This window comes from Mesoplodon mirus (genome assembly GCF_964341445.2).
Source record: "Mesoplodon mirus genome assembly, chromosome: 6".
Classification (NCBI taxonomy): domain Eukaryota; kingdom Metazoa; phylum Chordata; class Mammalia; order Artiodactyla; family Ziphiidae; genus Mesoplodon; species Mesoplodon mirus.
In genome coordinates this window covers 101,286,548-101,298,516 of record NC_138982.1, presented here as the reverse complement: position 1 = coordinate 101,298,516, position 11,969 = coordinate 101,286,548, and the positions used below count along the sequence as shown (strand labels likewise).

The following is an 11,969-nucleotide window of genomic DNA, read 5'->3' as shown; positions in this document are numbered from 1 at the left end:
GCCAGCACTGGCATGGCAGGTGAACAAAGCAGGATGACCTCAACTGGCTGAATAATTCTGTCTATTTGGTTGTTTAACAGCTCTTCCATGGTAGATGCTCTCTGGTGGACATTTATATGGAATATGAGGATCACCAAACCCTGTATCCACTCTAGTAAATCCATTCCTATGCCTCTTCCTCAGACTTCCTGGTCCCTGACCTTCTCATGTTTCTCCCCACAGGACACTGACCACTATCCAAACTTTACACCTCTACCCTGAGTCTATATATTCTTAGGTTGGACCACTTCTCTTTCTATACAATGGAAATAGATGATCATTCCACTGCTCTAAGGGAGAATTTCCCCTTAGTGATGCCTTTCACGGTCACCTTGGGTGGAGCTATAGTTCAACATCTGTACATTTTGACATCAACACACCAAGATGACCATCCAAGGACCTACTTGGCTTTCTGAGGCCAGATGTGTGAGCTGAGGGAAAGATATCCGTGCAATGGTGGTAGAAGACAAGAAGGTCTGGGTCACCTGCTGGTGAGGCTTATGGTATTCTCTGCCCTGCTTAGGCCAGATCCTTGAATTTGCCACCTTCAGCTTCTAATGAATTGCTCCTGGTTCTGCTCAACCTTATACTTGTTAGTGTAACAAATTCCAGCTCATGAAGGCAGTTCTGGTTTTGGTCACTTAATGTCCCAAAGGCAGGAGCACTTCCTCTAGCATGTTTCATAGTACACCAGGGAGTTTTTGGGTTTGGGGTTTTTTTTGTTTTGTTTTGTTTCTCAATGGCTTATAATTCTCTACTAAGAGAGCAAATCCTTGATCCAAAACCTTAAGGGTACATGAGTCTACAGTTAGAGTTTTTTGTTTGTTTTTTGGAGTCCCCCCCTCCCCCGGTACGCGGGCCTCTCACTGTTGTGGCCTCTCCCGTTGCGGCGCACAGGCTCCGGACACACAGGCTCAGCGGCCATGGCTCACGGGCCCAGCCGCTCCGTGGCATGTGGGATCTTCCCGGACCGGGACACGAACCCGTGTCCCCTGCATTGGCAGGCGGACTCTCAACCACTGTGCCCGTGTCCCCCACATCGGCAGGCCGACTCTTCCCACCAGGGAAGCCCCAGTTAGAGTTTTTCATAAACTTTCCATTAACTCCACATGTCTTCCTACCTTTGAAATCTCTAGCGCGGGTGGGTCCGCTTGGGAGAAGGCGGGGCCGGCGACACCCGCGCGTCCGGGCTTGGGCCCACCTGACTGCGCAGGCGCTGGCGCTGCTCGCGAAGCTGCTGCTTCATCTCTTGGTAGAGACACCGCACCTCCCTCTCGTGTTCGCTCTCCCGCCTTCGGGAAACCGGGGGTGAGACAGCTGCTTAGAACCTGCTAGCACTACAGCCCCCGGCCCCGCCTCTACCACCTCGCGGAGCCCCTCCACCTGGCCCTCAGGCCGCCCCCAGTGCCCCAGCCCTCACCGCCATAGCGCCTGCTCCAGGCCCTCCCGCTCTCGGGCCGCTTCTTCCAGGCAGGCCGACGCTCGCATCAGAACGTCCTCGAAGGAGCCCAGCAGTTCGGGTCGCTCACGCTGCAGCCGGGTCCAGAGCGTCTGAATTGCCCACGGCCTGCAGGGGCGGGGCGGGGGAGGGCAGAGGCTGAAGCTGAAGCGGGGATTCCCCACCCCACCCTGCAGGGTAAGAAGCCCCCAGAGGCCCCTGTAGTCTTGCACAAGCAGGGCATGCCTCTCCTGGGTGCTTTCACCCCTGCGGGAGTCTGTGCCTGTGCGGGGCTTGTGTGGCCAGGAGGTGTGTGTGCATGGGGTTGTGTCCTTGTGTACACACGGCTGTGCCTGTGACGGGGGGCAGCCCTGGCTGCTGCCTCCTGAAATGCAAATTCTGTGGGAAATCATGCGCGGCACGGCACGCAGTAGTTGCAGCTGAGAAGGAAGGACTGGGCCAGACCCGGCCTAGGGACCCTGCCTGGGAACAAACATGCAGGCGACACGGACAGGCAGCATGCAGTGGACAGAGAGCAGATGAGGATGCTGGGAGCCGGGCCAGCACCGACTCACTCACCGAGGACCCGGGCCACTCCCAGCTGCTCCAGCGCAGAGCAGAATCTCTCCTCCTCCTCCTCCTCCTCCTCCTCGTCCTCCTCCTCCAGGGAGCCCCCCGTGCCTTGCACATCCGACCAGCCCACCTTGAAGGTTTCCTCGAGCCGGGGCGGGCAGGGCACCCGGGACGGACTCCACACCCACCAACTTCCCTGCGGACATGGGAGGGAGAGATTACCGGGCTGTGGGTTACCACCGCAGCCCCCCCACCCCCCCGCCTCCACACACATATCCTGCCCTTTCTCTGAGCCCAGTTTCCTGTTTTTCTTCCTTATTCTGGTCCGATTCTTGTCCTGGGAATGGGAGGTGACAGCTGGGCTCAGGCCAAAATGAGGCATGCCTGGCTCCCAGCCCCACCTGGGTTCGGCTCGGGCAGCAGGTCATCTCCACATATGCCACAGCATCTGGGGGGCTTCTCGTGGTGCCTGGGTGTACAGACACCAGCCTGCGCTCCAGAGGGAGGCCAGGAAGAAGCACGGGCTGCCACCCACGTGGGCTGTGGGCCCCAGAGAGTCCCACATGTGCCAGCGGAGGGTGTCTGAGAAGCGGGGTAGGGGGTGGGGCTCAGGGGCCGGGCTCACCCAGGCCAAGGCAGAGCTCCCGAGCCGTGAGGAAGCCGGTGTGTGCCTGGTCCAGACTTTTGAACACAGCCTCCAGCTGTTCGGGCGTGAGGGGCAGGTCGCTCTGCAGGCCTTGGCCGGGCAAGGATGGCAAGGCTGAGTAGCCAAGGTCAGCCCTGGGGCGGGCGGCCTCTTGGGGCTGGGGGCTCAGCTGCAGGTCGTGGCGGGTGATGAAGCCCTTGGCCTCCTTATCGCACAGCAGAAACAGCTCCTGGGCCTGCTCCAGCGTCGCTGCCAGTGGCTCTGGGGCGCGCCCCTCGCCCCACCCCTCCTTCTCCTGAGCCTCCCCAGCCCCAGGCTCCCCGGGGCTGGCCATGGTGGGGGTCTCAGCCTTGGGTGCTGTGAAGCCAAAGAGAAGTCAGGGCCTGAGTAGAGCTAAGAAATGAGGGGAGAGGAGAAGGGAAGGCAGAGAGGGTGAGGGGCAAGCGTAGCTGAGGGCTGAGCTGGAGTTGTGGGGAGCAGAAGGGTCTCCCTGGCCCCATGAGAAGGTGGGAGAGGGCCTGGTGGAGGCCCAGAGAGGAGGGGCAGCTGGGGGAGGTGTGGCCCAATCGCAGGTGGTGGGGCTGGCGTGAGGTGTAATGGGTGGAGCCATGCAGGCTCAGGGCCACCCAGGGAGCCAGCCGGTGCAGGAGAGGATGTGCTGGGGGGAGGGCGCAATCTCGGCATGTTGCGGAGTCGGGAGCAGGGGGGCAGCTATAGATCTTGTGATGGAAAGTGAGGAGGTGGGAGCTTGGGAGAGGGGGCAGAGGCTTGGGTGAGAGAATGGTCAGCCACAGAGAAGCTGCAAAGGTCCTGGAGTCAGGGCCTGGAGACGGGGCTGACCAGGCTGGGCCAGTGGGAGTATCAGCCAATCCTGGCTAAGTCCTTAGCCTCCAGCCAGCTGGCAGGCGGGTGAGCTCCTCCCTCCCTGCCTGCAGCCCCTCCCACCAGCACCAAGCCCCAAGGGGTGCAGGTACAGGGTTCAGCCTGGGCCACGATGCCTTCTGTGGCCCTTGTCAGGAACAAACCCAGAGTCTAGCTTAACAGCCCCTCCTGCTGGCACTATGCCCTCCACCAGACTGGCCTCCCTCCCCCCGGGGGCACCCCACCCCCTAATCAGACCACCTGTCATACCCACAACACCCAGACTCCAGACTTCCCAAAGCTAACCCCCAGTGTGGCAGCACCCCCCAACCTGGGACCCGGGGGTCCTCGCCCCTCAGTCCAGGACTGTGATTCTCTCTCCCCACCCATATTCCTGGGGGATGGGGGAGGTGATCTCCAAAGAGGGCAGGTCTGAGGAAGGGCGAGAGGAGGGGACACAGGGGCGGAGACACCTCCCCCTCACACCGTTGCCTTCCCCGGGCGGGCGCTCCGTCCCACCAGCAACTTTCAGGCTCCACGGAACCAGGGGGCCATCCCAGCCAGAAGCTGCACTGTGGCCGGGCCGGGGAGCAAGGGGAAGGGCTGCCTGAGCCCCCAGGCACTCGGACTTGGCCCCATACACAGGTGTGCAAGAATTAGACAAGGGAACCCCAGAGCCCTGCAGCCAGAGACCCCAGGACCCAGCTCTACCCACATGCGGGTAGGCACCAGCCCCAGAATTCCTGGCCCCAACTTCCAGTGTGCATGCTCTAGACTTGCGACCAGCCTCACACACCAGTGGGCAGACAATAGCCGCAGGACAATCACATCCCTGCAACCTGCAGACCTAGCCCTCCCACCAGTGGGCCAGCAGTAGCTCAGGACCAGCTGGGCCCTGGCCCTGCCAACTAGCAGGCCAACACAAGCTTTGAGACAGCCCTGACCCCACAGCCAGCAGGAATCGTCCCCACCCAACAGTTGTCTGACACCAACTCTGGGATACCTGGGCCCCTACAGCCAGACCCCAGGACTTGACTCTGCCTGCCAGTGGGCCAGGACTAGTCTCAGGAACTGGATTTACCCACCAGTGGGGTGTCACCAGCCCTGGGGTCTCCTGGAACCCGCCTCTGCCCACCAGTGAGCCAGAACTAGCTATGGGGCTCACTGGAGTTCTGCAGCAAGCATCCCTGTGACCCAGTCCCAGCAGCCAGCCACAGCAGCCTCCATACAAGGCAGGACCTGGCAACCAACATGGACCAGGAGATAACCAAGCCTACCAGACTGCCCACAGTAGTCAGCCTACCACAACAGAAAGAATGATGCAGCCCACATAGGGGCACCCCTACAGCATCCAGCCCTGGTGATGAGAGGGGAGTGCACTGCTGGTATGCATAGGATATCTCCTATAAAAGGCCAATTCCCCAAGGTTGGGAAACGTGACCAACCTACAAGACACATAGAAATAAAAAAACAAATTAGGCAAAATGACATGACAGAGGAACATGTTCTAAATGAAGGAACAAGATAAAGCCCCAAAAGAAAAACTAAGTGAAGTGGAGAGAGACAATCAACCTGAGAAAGAGTTCAGGGTAGTGATCATAATAATGATGAAAGAACTCAGGAGAAGAATGGACGCACAAAGCAGGAAGTTAAAAGTTTCTAACAAGAGTTAGAAAATATAAAGAACAGCCAGAAAGAGATGAAGAATACGATAACTGAAATGAAAAATACACTAGAAAGAATCAACAGTATATTAAGTGATACAGATAAATGTATCAGTGACACAGAGTAGTAGAAATTACTAACACTGAACAGAAAAAAGGAAAGAGAATGAAAAGAAATTTAAGAGACCTCTAGGACAACATCAAGCACACTAATATTCACATTATAGGGGTCCAGAAGGAGAAGAGGGAGAAAAAGGGGCTGAGAATATATTCAATATATTGAATATATATATGAATATATAAAACTGAAAGCATTTCCTTTAAGATCTGGAACAAGACAATGATGTCCACCCTCACCACTATTATTTAACATAGTTTTGGAAGTCCTAGCCACGGCAATCACAGAAGAAAAAGAAATAAAAGGAATACAAATTGGAAAAGAAGAAGTAAAACTGTCACTGTTTGCAGATGACATGATACTATACATAAAAAAATCCTCGACACCACCAAAAACTACTAGAACTGATCAACAAATTCAGTAAAATTACAGGATACATAATTAATACACAGAAATCCATTGCATTTCTGTACACTAACAACAAACTTAAGAGAAATTAAGGAAACAATCTCACTCACAATTGCATCAAAAAGAATAAAGTACCTAGGAATAAATCTAACTAAAGAGGTAAAAGACCTGTCCTCAGAAAACTATGAGACACTGATGAAATAAATTGAAGTCAATACAAATAGATGGAAAGATATACCGTGTTCATGGATTGAAAGAATTAATATTGTTAAAACACCATACTCCCCAAGGCAATCTATAGATTCAATGCAATCCCTATCAAAATACTAATGGCTTTTTTTTTCACAGAACTAGAACAAATAATTCTAAAATTTGTATGGAAACACAGAAGATTCCAAGTAGTCAAAACAATCTTGAGAAAGAATGAAGCTTGAGGTATCATGCTCCCTAATTTCAAACTATACTATAAAGCTACCACAGTCTAAAAAGTATGCTACTGGCACAAAAACAGATGCATATATCAATGGAATAGAATAGACAGCCCAGAAATGAACCCACAGTTATATGGGTAATTAATCTACAACAAAGGAGGCAAGAATATATAATCGTGGTGCTAAATTCTCTCCATGTTTCTAATATTTTTAATAGTGGGCTTTTTTTCAGTTGTTCATCACAAAAATACAGCATCCTTGGGAAGGGACTCAGCCCCTTGACCTGCTGCTTTCCAGGTGTTCTTTATCATTCTGACGGGATTCTTTGGTCTGCAGAAAATACTCTGCCTTGGCATGCTTCTAGACTGTAAGATTTGGGTTGTTTTGTATTTTGTTTATGTTTATATGCATCTTATATTTCCCTGAAAATTAAATAAAGTTTTTGCCTTTTTTAAAAAAATAAAGATGCTGCTTTTTTTTTCAGCTTCAGACTAGAAAATACTGAAGATTCTCTTGGATAAAGAAATTATATTCCCCGAAAATTATTAACGCCTCCTTGAAGGTGAAAGTTTGTCTTTTGAGGTCTTATTTGTGGTATTAAATTAAAAAGGCTTAAGTTCTCAATAAGAGCAGCCATTTTTATTGTTACTGAGTTCTTTTGTAGTTGGAAGCCCTTGCAACGTTTTACAAGAGAAAGAGAACAAGAAATATTTGTTGACTAAATTATTGTGGTTTGATGGTGCCAGGAGGAATTCAAGCCAACAGCAATTCAAGGTCCTTCATTAGAGAAGCCATACCATTTTAAAGCTGAATAGTGTAGAGATCCTTTATGAAATAAACCTCTGATATACATTATCTGGGGACACAGCACTAGAGTGATTTGCGTGCGATTGGCTTATTGCTGTTTTTTTCAATAAAAGGATTGGTTATCAGCCTGCTGGAGAGATTTTCTAGGGCTCTTTGTTTCATACAATGAAAGTGCAATTCTTGACGGATAAACTCAGCCCTCCTTGCTAATGATGTCTCTGGACCAAAGGGCTACCTCAATACAAACTCTTTTCTCATTCTGTCACACCTTTACTGGAAATCCCTGTTTCCTAATAATGTCCGTTGTGCATTGCTTGCAAATGAAACAAATCTCATTTGCAGCTATGGAACTTATCCAATTCCCAGTCTCTAAGGGCCAAACTTTTAATAAAGTCTCCAGTGAAGACATTCAGGTTTACTAAACATTTCACTAGATTTTATTAATTCATGCAATTCTCCCCCAGCTACCTAAAGTTAAAATTAACCAAGTTACACAGGCATAAATAATTTTAGCAGCATATTCTAAAAAATGAAAAGACTCAAAAGCATTACATAAGACAGCAGTAATTACAATAAAATTACTACTCTAGTATAATATAATTTCATAATGTCTGCATAAAGTGCAAAAGTATCCACTATTAATGAAAGCTTTTCTTGGCTGCCCTTTATACAGTGTTTCTAATTTGAAAGAACTGTTCACTGGTTTGACCAAGCCCTCTTACATATTCATGAGACAAAATTTCCACATTTTTCTGTGGGACCAGCTCAGTGTTATGGTACACTTCTGACCACCTATTCGCTGCCAGCAACACCGTGCTCTATTCTTCTCAGGACCCACTCAATAAATACTCCATTTGACAAGAGAGTACCATCTCAGTATACATGGTCAGTTTTAGAAAAACTAAGTTGTACATATTAATCAAAGTATGGAAAATAGTTTGATCAAAACTGACCTCATTGATCTCAAGTTTATAGTCCACTTGTGCAGAGCCTGAAACATGTGAGCTGAGAATCATGGGATACAGTCCTGAGTGTAGTAGAAGGAACTGATGTGAGAGATTTTATAAGGGAAGAATCCGTGGGACCTGATGGCAACTTGACGACAAGCTGGATGTGGGTAGTGAGGATAATAGCAGTGTCTTAGATGATCCTGAAGCTTTGAACCTGGGGATGTCAAATGTCTTCCTGTTGCTCTTAGGATACACTTGAGAATCCTGACCCTGGCCCACAGGGCCCTGTGATATCTGACTCCTGACTCCCATTCTAGCTTCACTTACCATCACTATTCCTCTAATTTACTGTGCTACAGTGCACTGACTTCTCAGTTCTTAGAATCCACTAGGCTACTTCCAAGTGCTATCTGTGGAATAAGTGTCATTTGTCTCACTTCATATACTCTCAAGGCTTCAGTTTATGTGCTGTTTTCTCTGGGAATACTTTCCTGCCCACATCCGCAGACTAGGGTAAGATCACTGTTATATTCATCCATAGTTTTCTGTTCTTTATAGCACTTAATTCAGTTGTAATGATTTGCAGATGATAAGCTCCATGAGGGCAAAGACCATGTTTAACTTGCTCACTGCCTATCCCAAAGACTAGCACAGTGTGTGGCATATATTAATCAGATGACACTGCTGATAAAGCCATGAAAGGATATTTGAGTGAACAAATGGTATCTACAACCCAGAGTACTGTTTCCCTCTCTTCTTCCCCTGTCACCTGGTTAACTCTTATATACCTCCAGGCCTCAGCTTATATGATGTTTTTTCAGGGATGCTTTTCCTGACTAATCTCTATTACATGCTGTGACAGCCTAGGGGAGTTAGGAGGAAAAATTCCTTCCTGGTACAAGGTAATTCTCCTTTCAAGTATGGCAAGTTTGAGGGGATGATTAGATATTATGGAAATATCCCACAGATATCAGTTGGGTGATTAAGGCTGCAAATGAAAATCTGGGAGCCAACTGCATCCAGCTGTGAATCAATAATTTTGAAGGGAGAAGAAATGCTCAGAAATGGAACTTCAGAAAATGCTTATGATGAGATAGAAAGTAACAGTTTTAAGAATGAAAGAATGTTTAATCTTTCAAATGTTTTAGAGAGGTCAAGGAGAACAAAGGTTCAAGAAAGATAATTGGACTTGATGGACAGGTCACTGGGGAGTATGATTATTACAAAATAATGGGAATGAAAAATCTAGATTGCAGACAATTAAAGGGAGTTAATGAAAACAGTAGGTGTAGATGCTTTTTAAAGTTTGGTGCTAAAAATTAAGAGAAATGAGAAAGGAACTAAAGAGTTGACATTGAGGTCAGTTAAGGTTTTCCAAAATAGGTCAGAAGTATGCAGCTTCAGGAAAAAACACCTTTTATAGTGGCAAAGTCTGAAGTCAGTTGAATTTTTTGACCACTACTTTTTAGAAATACTATCTCCTTGGCTTTTACTATTGTACATTATCCTCTCTTCCTTCCCCTCTTGCTATCTCTACTTCCTTTCTTTTTTCCTCACTTCTCTTCCTACCCCTAGACTCGTACTCTCCAGTAGGTAGGCACTAAGCAGATAGCTACTGAGTACTTGAACTATGTATAGTCCAGATTATGATGTGCTATAAGTAGAAAGAAACATACCAGATTTGAAGACTTAGTGTGAAAAAGTAATGTAAAATATCTTATTAATAATTTTATATTGATTACATGTTGAAATGATATTTTATATTCAGTTAAATAAGATATTTATTTTTTAAATTAAATTTATATGTTTCTTTTTACTATCTTTAATGTATTGAAGTTACTAGAAAATTCTCTATCACATATGTAACTCATGTTATATTTCTATTGGACAGCATTACTCTAGGCTTTCTTACCTATCTCTTCTCTCTAGGTTTCAAAAACCACTGTCGGAAGCCATCCTGGAGCCATTGCACCATGACAAAGTCATGAATCAACGGAAGGCGAAACTGCAAGGCAGCGCCATGCCAAGAGGGTGGACTACAGCTCTGTTGTTATGTTTTATGATAATAAATTTACATATAGGGTCAATTTTAGGGGGATGTTGCTCCACGTGACAGAAAAATTCCTCTAAGGACTCCCCCTCCTGAAACTACCACAGAATGGGAAGTACCCACTAAAGCCCCGGGGAAATGGGTAAAGAATTAAGAGCCTGGAACTAAGGAGATGTTTTTATGGAAAACACCCTCTAGTATGGAGTTATGGCCATGGACCAGAGTTCCTGATGACGTAGGAAATTTATGGTTCTATTATAAAGGAAGATTAATTATAGAAAGAAAATGCTTAGAGCAGAATTGGTTGTTAGGATAGGGAGAAAACACTGTCTCAGTTGGAGGTAACAACAAGAAAGGGCATGCAGGGTATATTGTAAATATTTTCGTGGAAGCATTGTAAAAGGTTGCCCATGCAAGAAAGAAATAGGAACAAATAGATCCAACTTCTGCAATTAAAATAATTATATAACTGCTTGGCTTGATTACTAAGAAATAACCTGTGCTTAATGGGAACTAAGGGATTTTTTTTTAAAAAATCCTTATAGAACATTTTGAGGGCAGATTGTGCTAAGATTGTTTGGTCACGTACCTGGTAATGTAATCAACTACAATATATAAATCTGTGATTGTAAACAATAAAGGAGAGAGAGAGACAGACAGACATACGATGTGGATACTTTAAGAAGTGTAATAGATTTATTTCCTTCGCCGACGCTATCCATCCCTTGGGTATCCCTGGACTCGCTGGAGCTGGACTCCGGCAAACCACCTCTAGACAATTGACTCATAAATATACATCTTCTCATAAACTTATGTTCAGACTTCTCCTCTGAACCTCAAACCCTTGTATTCAATTGCCAATTAAACACCTTTTTCTAGAAGTCTCAAAAGCACCTCTTACTAAGTATTTGTAAAATCAAACTTATCTCCTGCTCTCCTCTTTCCCCAAAGCTGATCCTCTTCCAGGGTTACCTCTCTCAGTGGGTCATCATCATTCTGTTGCATTAGCCAGAATTTTAGATCCTTTGTCTTTAAACCCTACATTCAATCTATCACTAAATCCTGCTCACTCTAGATTCTAAAGAATTCTCTGAGTTCTCCATTTCACTCATCACCACCACCTGATCCATGCTACCATAATCTTTTTCCTGGACAGTTTCAATAGTTTGCCCATATCCAGTTTTGCCAGCTTCCAATCTATTTTTCATGCTTCATCCAGAATTAAGGTATAAAATCTAAATCTGATCACGTCAACCTTCTTTATAAGAAATTCCCATGGATTCTTACTGCTGTTAGAATAAAGACCCAATTTCTTAATATTGTTTACAATACCCCCGTATTATCTATACCCTGCCCACCTCTCCACCCTCCCTTAGACCATTTTCCCCCTAACTCTCTCTGCCTCACTGATTTTGTTTCGGTGCCTTGAAATTGTCATGTATCCTCCAGAAATAGGGCCTTTGTATATGTTATCCTCACAACTCACCCATCCACCTTTCCCTGAAAATTCTGTTTACCAAATTTCAGTTCAGTCATCACTTCTTTAGGAAATCTTTCTGTCACCTCCTCCCTACCTCAAGTAATAATGACAGTGGTGGTGGTGGTAGTGATAGCATTTAGTATTTATTGAACACTTACTATAACCTAGGCTCTCTTCTGGTGTTTTACACATAATTCACTAAGTCTTCTAACCTACCTTTTAGTCTCAATTTTCAGAGTATAATCTATTATAATATCCATATTCTAATGAGGAAATTGACGCACAGAGAGGTTAAGTAATTTTCCCACTATCAGCTATAAAGTGGCATAGCCAAGATTCAAAATTAGGTCCTGTTTTCAAAACCCACAGGATTAACTACTACATTATTTGCGTTTTCAGACTAGGCTAAACCCCTCTATTGTAAGTCTTATATCTCCAACCTTGCCTTCATAATAGCAAAGTTGTAATTTTCAATTCATCTAGGTGATTATTTGGTTAATGTCT

General features: G+C 46.5%; 1 pseudogene across 1 annotated transcript; it reads right to left on the bottom strand.

Moving 5' to 3' along the window:
- Positions 1–1,237: 1,237 nt before the first annotated feature.
- On the bottom strand, positions 1,238–11,193 carry LOC309806005 (EF-hand calcium-binding domain-containing protein 4A-like; annotated as a pseudogene). Its single transcript has 6 exons — positions 11,056–11,193; positions 4,044–4,236; positions 2,676–3,053; positions 2,053–2,246; positions 1,460–1,606; positions 1,238–1,331 (listed from the first exon to the last, which is right to left on the bottom strand). The product of its transcript is annotated as an EF-hand calcium-binding domain-containing protein 4A-like (transcript).
- Positions 11,194–11,969: the final 776 nt, after the last annotated feature.